Raw genomic sequence first — 12,456 nt, forward strand, 5'->3', positions numbered from 1 at the left:
GATCAGTTTCTCCTATCTACTCTTCCAGCTCCCTCATGATTTTGAAAATTGCTATTAAATCTCCTGTTAGCCCTCTCCCCGCTAAAGAGGACAGTCCCAGTTTCTTCGATCAATCCCCTTGAAGTTTCTAATCCCTGGAAACATTCTTGTAAACTGCTGCTGTGTTCTCTCCAATGCATTCACAGGTCCCCAAAATGTGGCACCTACAACTATCCGAAGGACACGGGCAGGGAGTATTTTGTTTGGTTAATCGGATTCCGGATAATCGAATGCCGGATAACATTGTTTAGCTGAGCATCAGGACCTTGCGATTCTTGCCAGATAATCCAATGTTCGGATAATCGAATGCTGAATAATCGAGGTTCCTTTGCATACACATTACATCAGCCGAGTGTCTAGTGCAAGTTCAACATGCCCTCCTTGCCCTTATACACTAACATGCTGTCAGGGGTAGGCAACAACGTAGAGTCATCAGATCAAGCCTCATCTTATTGAATGGTGGAGTAAGTTTGAAGGTCTGAGTCACAGCAGGACTGACCTATGAAGAGAGGTTGGATCAGTTCGGACTGTATTCACTGGAGTTGGGAGAGAATAGGGACCCAATAGCCTTAGATTAAAGGGAAGATCTTGAAGAAGAGGGATAAGGTGAAACTTCTTCAGCCAGAGAGTGGGGAACCTGTGGAATTCATTGCCACAGAAGGCTGTGGAGGCCAGGTCATGGAGTGTATTTAAGACTGAGATAGGTAGGTTCTTGATTGTCAAAGGGATCAAGAGTTGCGGGGAGAAAGCGGGAGAATAACATTAAGAACCAATGGCAGAGCAAACTTGATGGGCTGAATGGCCTCATTTCAGCTCCTATGTCTTATGGTCTTACGGTGTTTAGAGGAATGAGGGAGAATCTCAGAGAAACCTATAAAATTCTAACAGGACCAGGTAAGATAAATATAGGAAGGAAGTTACCAATGGCTGGGGAGGTCAGAACCAGGGGTCATAGTCTCAGGATGTGGGGTAGGCCCATTTGAGTTAAGGAGAAATGTCCTCACAGAGGGGAGTGAGGACTGTCCAGGCTGGGGCAGTAGGTATGTTTAAGGCTGGGGCAGACAGGTTTCTAATCAGGAAGGGGAATCGTGGGTAATGGGGAAAAGGCAGGAAGGTAGAGTTGAGGATTATCAGGGTAAAAACAATGACTGCAGATGCTGGAAACCAGATTCTGGATTAGTGGTGCTGGAAGAGCACAGCAGTCCTTCCAGCACCACTAATCCAGTATTGAGGATTATCGGATCAACCATGACCTCATTGAATGGTGAAGCAGACTGGATGGGCTGAATGGCCTACTTTTGATCCAATACATTTTATGAGAATCATAGAATGCCTACTGTGTGGAAGCAGGCCATTCGGCCCATTGACTCCCACCCAGATCCACCCCCTACCCATTCCTGCACCCCTGTATTTCCCATGGCTAATCCAGCTACACTGCTCATCCCTGGACACTATGAGGCAATTTAACATCCACCTGAACCTACACGTCTTTGGACTGTGGGAGGAAATGGGGAGAACCTCCACACGGACAATTGCCAGAAGGTGACGTCGAAACCTCGGTTGCTGATGCTGTGAGGCAGCAGCACTAACCACTGAGCCCCCGTGATTCTTATGATCCACCTGGTTCTCTAATGTCCTTGAGGGAAGGAAACCCACGGCCCTTACCCAGTCTGGTCTACATGTGACTCCATACCCACAGCAATGTGGGACTACCCTCTGAAATACTGAGCAAGTCACTCAGTTCAAGGGCAACTAGGATTAGGAAACAAATGCTGACTTTACCCACAAAGCCTGCATCCTATATCAGGATAATAACAAAGCGTCATGGGGCATTACGGTGGCTCAGTGGTTAGCACTGCTGCCTCACAGCACCAGGGACCCGGGTTCGATTCCTGCTTCGGGTGATTGTGTGGTATTTGCACATTCTCCCTGCGTCTGCGTGGGTTTCGTCCCACAGTCCAAAGACGTGCAGGTTAGGTGAATTGGCCATGCTAAACTGCCCATAGTGTTAGGTGCATTAGTCAGAGGGAAATGGGTCTGGGTGGGTTACTGTTTGGAGGGTCAGTGTGGACTGGTTGGGCAAAATGGCCTGATTCCACGCTGTAGGGAATCTAATCTAATCAATGTCACAAGGTTCTAACTATCGTCATTCGAGAAGTGAAGTCTTGTTCGTGAGACACAAAATTCCTTGTCCATCAACTCAAAAGATCAGACAGGGTATCAGCTATAGCTCTCCCTCTGAAAGACAGCATTACACACCCTCAATGATTTATTGGGAGTATTAGCCTCGGACCATGTTCAAGGTCCCAGACTGTGACTTGAACCATTAACCACCAAGCCAAGAGGTGGGGTCGTTACCTCGGAAGCCACAGCTGTGACAGGATTTAGGCAGTGTGCCATGAATGAGCTAAAAATCAATTGGATCTATAAATAGGTGAAAAAGTAAAGCAAGCTAGGAATTAGCATCCATCTTACTTTTCACACAATCACGCTGCATAATTATTTACACGGTATTTTCACATGAGACTGTATTTCTACAACTCTGCACTCAGGAGATGTTTCTTTACCCTCCTAATCTTTTCCAAATCACTGTTAAGGGTTTCAGGACACAATCAGAAAGTGGATCAAACAAGTCAGGTAAATGTCTCAGCTCAAAAGAAATCAAAAGTGATTGAAAATTCTCCAGAGAATTCAGACTTGAGTTGATTTTCTTTTGATGCACTCCTTTAGATTGGAATTGCCGGAGGCAGTGACTCTTTTGTTACTGACCTGTTCCAGGTTGTGGGCCAATGTTACCTCCAGCCTCCCTCCAGAGAAACGCATTCAGCTTTTGTACTGCATCCAACTCCCCTCACACGCACCCATTACAGGATCCTATCATCTTTCAGTCATGGGACTTGGCTGTTGAGGGCTGGACCAATAGTCTTCTAGAACCACTGCAGTCCATGTGCTGTAGGTAGACCCACAATGCCCTTAGGGAGGGATTTTGACCCAGTGACACTGAAGGAACAGAGACATATTTCCAAGTCAGGATGGTGAGTGGCTTGGAGGAGAACTTTCAGGGGGTGGTGTTCCCATGTACAGTACAACCTCAGTTATCCTAACCTCGATTATCCGAATTTTGGATTATCCAAACAAGGTCTCAAGATCCTGATGCTTGGGTGAACTGTGTTATCTAAACACTCGATTATCCAAACATTTGCTTATCCAAACAAAATACTCCCTACCCGTGTTGTTTGGATAATTGAGGTTGTCCTGTATCTGCTGGCCTTGTCCTTCGAGACGGAAATGGCTGGGGGTTTGGAAGGTGATGACTGAGGATCTTTGGTAAAATTTTGTAGATGATAAACACTCGCCTGTTATTGAGCGTCGGTGGTGGAGGGTGTGGATGCTTGAGGATGTGGTGCCAATCAAGTGGGTTGCTTTGTCCTGGATGGTGTCAAGCTTCTAGAGTACTGTTGGAGCTGCCCCCATCCAGGTAAGTGTGGAGTATTCCATCACACTCCTGATTTGTGCCTTGGAGATGATGGACAGGAACGAATGACTTTCATAACCAAGCTTTAAGATTTAAGATTCTTCTATTCATTCACAACATTGTTGACTGGGCCAGATTTTTATTCCTCATGTTGAATCACCCTTGAGAAGGTAGTGGTGAGCTTAGGTCTGAGTCCAAAAATCAAAATGTTTTCAAAAACATAAAATAAATATTCATAATCTGCCATACACAATGTGGAGGGAACATCGTGGTATTGTCATCATGCTGTTAATCCAGAGACCCAACTATTACAGCGGGAGCCTGGGTTCCCATGTCACAATCAAAGGTGGTAGAATTTGAATTCAATAAAACATCTGGAATTAAAAGTCTGATGATGGCCATTCTGCCATTGATTTTTTAAAAAGCACGTTTGGTTCATTAAACCAGCCAGTCTCAAAACAGTTTCTACCCTACTGTTGTTAAAATACTGAATGGACTCATAAACTCTGAACATTCGCCTGTTCCTGTGTTTTTGTTTTTGCTGCTGTTTACCTATTATTTACTTATCTATGCTACTTAACTCTGTGATCTGCCTATATTACTCACAAGACAAAGCTTTTCACTGTGCCTCGGTACACGTGACAATCAATTCAATTTAATTCTATTCAATAATGTACTGGAGGGAGGAAGTCCTTCCCCAGTTGGGTCTATATGTGACTCCAGGCCCCCAAGAATGTGGTTAACCATTCACTGCCCTCTGACATGGCTGAGCAAAGCCTCTCAGTTGTATCAAACCTTAAAGCAGGAATGAAACCAGGTGGACCTTGCATTGACTGAAGTATTGGGGGCAACATTGGTAAACAAAACTCTGCTGACCTGCAGGATCCTCCTTCGAAACAGCTGATGACCTTGGCCAAAGGTATTTTCTCAACTAACTCCAATACAATTGTTTGAATGCCCTCCTCTTTGCCCTACATTTGTTTATGGTTTTGAAGAAACATGGAAAGCCTTTAACAATAAATTGAAACTTGGAACTAATAAAATCCTTGAAGGAACAAGATTTATTGCAGTGTTTAGCAATTTCCTGAATGGTTTATTTCCTGAATGATTAGTACAGAAATGTGACAACGCTGACTTCAAGTCAGAAGTTATATTGTTGTGGAAATTGCTGATGAATCTTTGTCTGATTCAATAAAGTCCAAAGAAGACTGAGTATAGAGAAAGTCATTCAGGTGGTGAGTGAAGCAAAAGTCAGAAATTAGCGTGGATCAATGCTGAAAGGAGCCTTGGTACAGGAGATCAGAATGACCAGTAAGTTCTTAAGATGTAAAACCACCAACTATACATGAGCGAAACTACACAGTAGTTAGGATTGACAGCAGACTTTAGAAAGTTTTGTCTACACGGTGGAACAAAGAAACCTCACATGCTCAGACAGTGTCCAGATATTAGGTGTGAATGACTTATCTGTTACATAAAAGACCACTTTGAAAAAAAGTACAGAATGGGAACACAATTTCAGAAAAGTAAGAAATCAAGTAACTACCCACATAACAAGGTTAATGATGTAACAGAAGAAAAGCCTAAAGTGTCCTTAAAGGATCCAGACCTTCAAACTCTCTCTGAAGCTACAACTCCCAATCTCCATTGTTTGTTTGGAATCTCCTGGTATAGGTCTTCTGCTATAACGTGCAGTTCGTCAATGAGATTTGGCTATAATGCGATTGATGAATTGTGGACGTTGTTTGGATAATGTGAACTTTCTGTTGATCGGGTACCGTGAGTTTCTATTAGTAATTGTCTACAGTGCGATTTTCAATAGTGCAAGCTCACAGAGGAACACAACTGTCATGTTACAGCAAAACGAGCTGTATTTCAAGAGTTTTTGCATGTGTAGGCATGTCCCTATGTAATCCATTTAGACCCTATCGCATAGGCAGGTGACTTGTAATAATTTAGGTTTCTTGTGTTTAGTTAGAATCATGTTATTTTTACAAACATCATAGAACTAGGTTTAGGGTGAGAGGGGAAAGATATAAAAGAGACCTAAGGGGCAACTTTTTCACGCAAATGGTGGTACGGGTATGGAATGAGCTGCCAGAGGAAGTGGTGGAGGTTGGTACAATGACAACATTTAAGAGGCATCTGGATGGGTATATGAATAGGAAGGGTTTGGAGAGATATGGGCCAGGTGTTGGCAGGTGGGACTAGATTGGGTTGGGAATCTGGTTGGCATGGACGGGTTGGACTGAAGGGACTGTTTCCATGCTGTACATCTCTATGACTCTATGACTGTATAACTCCTACAGTGTGGAAGATGTACAGCTGTTATAACCCCTTGGTTAGCACAGTTAGGTGGATCGGCAACTTGTAACAGAGACAGAGGTCAAGAAGAGGAGGGGTTCATTTCCTGTACTAGCGGAGGTTACCTTGATGGACCTTGACCCTTGCCTGAGGGGTTAAACTATCATGAGCCATCTCTCTCATGAGAGGGTGGGACTATGCTCATGGGACGGTGCAGAAAAGTTAGCAAGAATGGCTTCAATGCTGTTCTGCTCCCGTGATGTGGGTAGATTGAAGAATCTCACAACATTCCCTTGAAGCAGAGATGGTTAAGAGAAGGTTTGACTGGGAGAGAAAAGCAGTTTCAAAATCATGTTGGTCTGGGCAGAGTGGACAGGTCGAAACTGTTCCTGTTGGCAGAAGGATTGAGACCAAGAGGGATCAGTGCGAAGCTACTTGGCAAAATGGCCGAGATGAGGAAATTCTTCCTCTTAAATAAAAATGGAGAAATGGAGAATGGAGAGTACTTTCTTGTGTTGACGGAGAATTGGCAGGTGTTTGCAGAACAATTACACTTTTGGTGAACACGTGGTATCATTGATGGTCCAGACCTAAGACGAACAGCTGAAGAGCCAGTCTATTCACAGGGTTTGCTCCATACTTCCAGCAGTTGTCTATTCAGCCAAGTTTGCATAGAATTGTCCCCGCGATGAGGAGCAAATAGACTTTTACAAATGTTGGGAACTTTCATTCAATTTCCTCAATCAAAATCCGAGCTTATCCGAGCTTGTTTCATTAAATGCTGCTGCTTCGTAACATTGCAAAAATATATCAATTTAAATTGCTTACAGTGTAATGCCAAGTGAACACTTTGTGCTGCAGTCTTGTGGAACACAGATGATTATTAGTTTTTCTTCAATTTCTTTTCCCACTGCAAATTGCGTAAAGATTCCTTCTCGCTTAAATTATGAAGTCACCGTACTGTGTCCACAATAATCAGTTTGTGATGACTTGCCATAGAATAACCACTGACAAGGATGGTTCTAATGAAATTGTAATGCACAGTTAAATGAAAAAGCAGAATTGTGTTAAAGTGCTAATGGATTCCTAATAACACTGATGCGTTTCAAAATAGTACATTGTTAAGGTACATTTATAATTGAGTGTTCGGTTAATTTAATGAATGCATAAGGCAAATTATGCGGTCAGTTCAATTATATTTTTCATAATTATCAGAACAATTGCCCTTTATAGATTACTTTGGAGAAGAGATTGGAGTTTTATGGAAGGAGAAAGATTCTGCTCTGAAGTCCTGCGGGTTACACTGTAATTTCGATAAAGCTATATTGTGATTTGTTCTGCGTTCTCAACATCATTGCTGGCAAAACCAATTATAATCGAATCTGTACATGATGCAAGTTGCAAGTGCAGGACAACAGCTCACAAATACCATTGGACGAACAAGCGATCGGGGTTTCGGGTTCAATTGGCAAGTGGTTTCTCTTGGGAACTGCTTTGAGGCAAGTCACAAGTTGGAAGTGATCGCATAGTTCCACCATCACGGATTCCGTCCCTTCTTGACCACAGTCCACTCAAGCCAATAACAGTGAGGAGCTTGGATGGGGTAAATAGACAAGGTCTATAGACAAAGTAGTGCGTGAATGGACTGAACTGCCAGAGGAAGTGGTGGAGACTTTAAACATTTAAAAGGCATCTGGATGGGTATATGAATAGGAAGGGTTTAAAGTGATATGGGCCAAGTGCTGGCAAATGGGACTAGATTAGGTTAGGATATCTGGACAGTGTGGACGTGTGGGAGTGAAGGGTCTGTTTCCGTGCTGTCCATCTCTATGACTCGATGTTCTTAGTGCCTTCAGCAAGGTAAGGCATCACAAGGTGATGGCCTCGAGGCATTCATAGGATCACAGAATCCCTACAGAGTGGAAGCAGGCCATTTCTCCCATTGGGCCCACACTGACCCTCCAAAGAGCATCCTATCCAGTCCTACCCCATCTGCAACCCTGCATTTCCCACTTTGGACTGTGGGAGGTAACTGGAGCACCCTGAGGAAACCCACGCAGACATGGAGATAATGTGCAAACTCCACATGGTCATCCAATGCTGGACTCGAACCCAAGTCCCTGGCGCTGCGAGGCAGCAATACTAACCACTGACTCACCATGCTGCCCCATTAATCCAGAGGTGATTGATCAAGAGACACTAGGCAATGTTCTGGGGACCGAGGTTCAACTCCTGCCGTAGCAGTTGGTGAAAATTGAAATCAATAATAAAATTCGGAATTAAGAGTCTAACGATGATCATTGTTGATTGACAGGTGGGGAGAAATCCCATCTAAGGGGAGGAAACCGCTGTCCAGACCTGGTCTGGCCTACACGTGACTGACTCCAGACCCACAGCAATGTGGTCAAGTCCCAACTGTCCTCTGGGCAATGAGGAATGGCCGATAATCTCCAGTCCAGCCAGCAACACCCACATCTGTGAATTAATAAATAAAATGCACAAACTAGTATTGAGCCATCTAGGGTGATTTTAGGGCCAAAAGCATTTTGTCAAATACATAGAATTAAAGGATGGCGTTGAGTTTCTTGAGTGCTGTTGGAGCTGCAAGTGGGGAGTATTGCATCGCACGCCTGACATTTATTAAAATTCACTCACAGGATGTGGGCATCACTGACCAGGCCCGGATTTATAAGACCAGGGTATCATTTCTGATGAAGGGCTTTTGCCTTCTCCTGCTCCCTGGATACTGCCTGACCTGCTGTGCGTTTCCAGCACCACACTCCCGGTCTGGATTTATTACCCATCCTCAAGTCCCCCTGAGAAAACATGGAATTAAAAGCTAATCTAATGGTGACCTTGAAAATATCATTAATTGTCATAGGAACCTGTTCACCCGCGTCCTTTAGGGAAGAATGTGTGGATACTTAGAATCACACGATATAGAAGAGACCTTTCAGCCCATTGAGTGCCTTGTAGATGGCGGACAGGCTTTGAAGAGTTAGGAAATGAGTTAGTTGCTGCAGCATTTCTAACCTCTGACCTATTGTTTTAGCCACTGTGTTTATACGGCCAGTTCAGTTCAGTTTCTGGTCAATGGTAAACCCAACAATATTGATGTAGGCAGATTCACGATGATGGTAGCAATGAACTTCAGGGGGTGGTGGTCAGATTGTCTCCAATTGGAGATGGTCATTGGATGGTATGTGCACTTTTAAAAATCCATTTATAGGATTGGGGTGTCGCTGGCTAGGCCAACGTTCATTGGCCATCCCTAATTGCCCCAAGGGCAGTTAAGAGTTGTACACATTGCTGTGGGTCTGGAGTCACATGTGGGCAGTTTCCTTCCTTAAAGGGCATTAGTGAACCAGGTGGGATTTTTTCCAATAATCAACATTGGATTCTTGGTCCGCATTACAGTCTTAAGTCTAGACATTTAGTGAATTCAAATTCCACCATCTGGCATAGCAGGATTTGAATCCATGTTCCCAGAACATTACCTGGGTCTCTGGGTTAACAGTCTAGTGATAATACCACTAGGCCATTGCCTCCCCTGTGTTAAACCTGGATATTGTCCAGATTTTGTTGTGTTTGAACATTGACTGCTTCAGTATCTGAGGAATTATTAATGCTGCTGAACATTTTACAATCATTGGTGAACATCCCCACTTCCGACCTTATGACAGAATGAAGGTCATTGATGAAGCAGCTGAAGATGGTTGGGCCTCGGACACTACCCTGAGGGACTCCTGCAGAGATGTCCTGGAGCTGAGATGACTGACCTCCAACAACCACGACCATCTTCCAAACAGCGGGGAATGTGCCACTTGAATCCAGTTTTGTTTATGCAGCCAGATGGCGTATTTGACCAAGAACTACCTGATGACAAGTGCAGTCACTCTCCCTTCATTTAGCTGTCCTGTCCATGTGTGAACCAGGATTGGAATAAAGGTAGGGGTTAACTGGCCCTGAGGGAATGTGAACTAGTCATCATTGTGCAGGCTATTGCTGAGTAAGTGCTACTTGATTACTCATTCCATCACTTTACTGATGATCGAAAGTAGACTGAAGGGGCAGAAACTGGCTGGGTTGGGTTTGTCTGGTTTTGGCGTACAGGACATACTTGGTTAGTTTTTCACAATGCCGGCTAGCTGCCGGTGTTGTAGTTATACTGGAGAATACATTTCTATAGCATTGTTAATAGTGGGAGAGTAGTATGATAAAACACATGGAGTCTGGAATGTCCGGAGCATGCGCTGTCCAGAGTGTGCACTGCCCGGAGTGTGCACTGTCCAGAGTGTGTGCTGTTTGGAGTGTGTGCGGTTTGGAGTGTGCACTGTCCGGAGTGTGCACTGTCCAGAGTGTGCACTGTCTGGAGTGTGTGCTGTTTGGAGTGTGTACTGTCCGGAGTGTGTACTGCCCGGAGTGTGCGCTGTCCGGAGTGTGCGCTGTCCGGAGTGTGCGCTGTCCAGAGTGTGCACTGTCTGGAGTGTGTGCTGTTTGGAGTGTGTACTGTCCGGAGTGGGTACTGCCCGGAGTGTGTACTGCCCGGAGTGTGTGCTGCCCGGAGTGTGCGCTGTCCGGAGTGTGCGCTGTCCAGAGTGTGTACTGCCCGGAGTGTGCGCTGTCCGGAGTGTGCGCTGTCCGGAGTGTGCGCTGTTTGGAGTGTGTGCGGTTTGGAGTGTGCACTGTCCAGAGTGTGTGCTGTCCAGAGTGTGTGCTATTTGGAGTGTGCATGGTCTGGAGTTTGCACTTTGGAGTGTGCGCTGTTTGGAGTGTGCACTGTTTGGAGTGTGTGCTATTTGGAGTGTGTGCTGTTTGGAGTGTGTGCTATTTGGAGTGTGCGCTGTTTGGAGTGTGCACTGTCCGGAGTGTGTGCTGTTTGGAGTGTGTGCTATTTGGAGTGTGCGCTGTTTGGAGTGTGCGCTGTTTGGAGTGTGCGCTGTTTGGAGTGTGCGCTGTTTGGAGTGTGCGCGGTTTGGAGTGTGCGCTGTCTGGGGTGTGCGCTGTTTGGAGTGTGTGCTGTCTGGGGTGTGCGCTGTTTGGAGTGTGTGTTGTCTGGAGTATGCGTGTCTGGAGTGTGCACTGTCCGGAGTGTGCGCTATTCAGAGTGTGCACTGTCTGGAGTCTACGCTGTCTGGAGTGTGTGTTGTCCAGAGTTTGCGCTGTCCAGAGTGTTCACTGTCCGGAGTGTGCACTGTCTGGAGTGTGCACTGTCTGGAGTCTACGCTGTCTGGAGTGTGTGTTGTCCAGAGTTTGCGCTGTCCAGAGTGTTCACTGTCCGGAGTGTGCACTGTCTGGAGTGTGCACTGTTTGGAGTGTGTGCTGTCTGGAGTGTGCGCTGTCTGGAGTGTGCACTGTCTGGAGTGTGTGCTATTTGGAGTGTGTGTTGTCTGGAGTATGCGTGTCTGGAGTGTGCACTGTCCGGAGTGTGCGCTATTCAGAGTGTGCACTGTCTGGAGTCTACGCTGTCTGGAGTGTGTGTTGTCCAGAGTTTGCGCTGTCCAGAGTGTTCACTGTCTGGAGTGTGCACTGTCTGGAGTGTGTGCTGTCGGAGTCTGTGCTTTCCAGAGTGTGCGCTGTCTGGAGTGTGCGCTATTCAGAGTGTGCACTGTCCGGAGTGTGCGCTGTCTGGAATGTGCACTGTCCACAGTGTGCCCTGTCCGGAGTGTGCACTGTCTGGAGTGTGCACTGTCCAGAGTGTGCATTGTCCGGAGTGTGCACTGTCCAGAGTGTGCATTGTCCGGAGTGTGCACTGTCCAGAGTGTGCATTGTCCGGAGTGTGCATTGTCCGGAGTGTGCACTGTCTGGAGTGTGCACTGTCCAGAGTGTGCATTGTCCGGAGTGTGCACTGTCCAGAGTATGCATTGTCCGAAGTGTGCACTGTTTGGAGTGTGCACTGTCTGGAGTGTGCATTGTCCGGAGTGTGTACTGTCCGGAGTGTGCATTGTCCAGAGTGTGCCCTGTCCGGAGTGTGCACTGTCCAGAGTGTGCATTGTCCGGAGTGTGTACTGTCCGGAGTGTGCACTGTCCGGAGTGTGCATTGTCCGGATCGTGCTCTGTCCAGAGTGTGCTCTGTCCAGAGTGTGTATTGTCCGGAGTGTGCACTGTCCAGAGTGTGCATTGTCCGGAGTGTGCACTGTCTGGAGTGTGCACTGTCTGGAGTGTGCACTGTCCGGAGTGTGCACTGTCTGGAGTGTGTGCTGTTTGGAGTGTGTACTGTCCGGAGTGTGTACTGCCCGGAGTGTGCGCTGTCTGGAGTGTGCACTGTCCGGAGTGTGCACTGTCTGGAGTGTGTGCTGTTTGGAGTGTGTACTGTCCGGAGTGTGTACTGCCCGGAGTGTGCGCTGTCCGGAGTGTGCGCTGTCCGGAGTGTGCGCTGTCCAGAGTGTGCACTGTCTGGAGTGTGTGCTGTTTGGAGTGTGTACTGTCCGGAGTGGGTACTGCCCGGAGTGTGTACTGCCCGGAGTGTGCGCTGTCCGGAGTGTGCGCTGTCCAGAGTGTGTACTGCCCGGAGTGTGCGCTGTCCGGAGTGTGCGCTGTCCGGAGTGTGCGCTGTCCGGAGTGTGCGCTGTCCGGAGTGTGCGCTGTCCGGAGTGTGCGCTGTTTGGAGTGTGTGCGGTTTGGAGTGTGCACTGTCT

The sequence above is a fragment of the Chiloscyllium punctatum genome, chromosome 5, assembly GCF_047496795.1.
Source record: "Chiloscyllium punctatum isolate Juve2018m chromosome 5, sChiPun1.3, whole genome shotgun sequence".
NCBI classification, from domain to species: domain Eukaryota; kingdom Metazoa; phylum Chordata; class Chondrichthyes; order Orectolobiformes; family Hemiscylliidae; genus Chiloscyllium; species Chiloscyllium punctatum.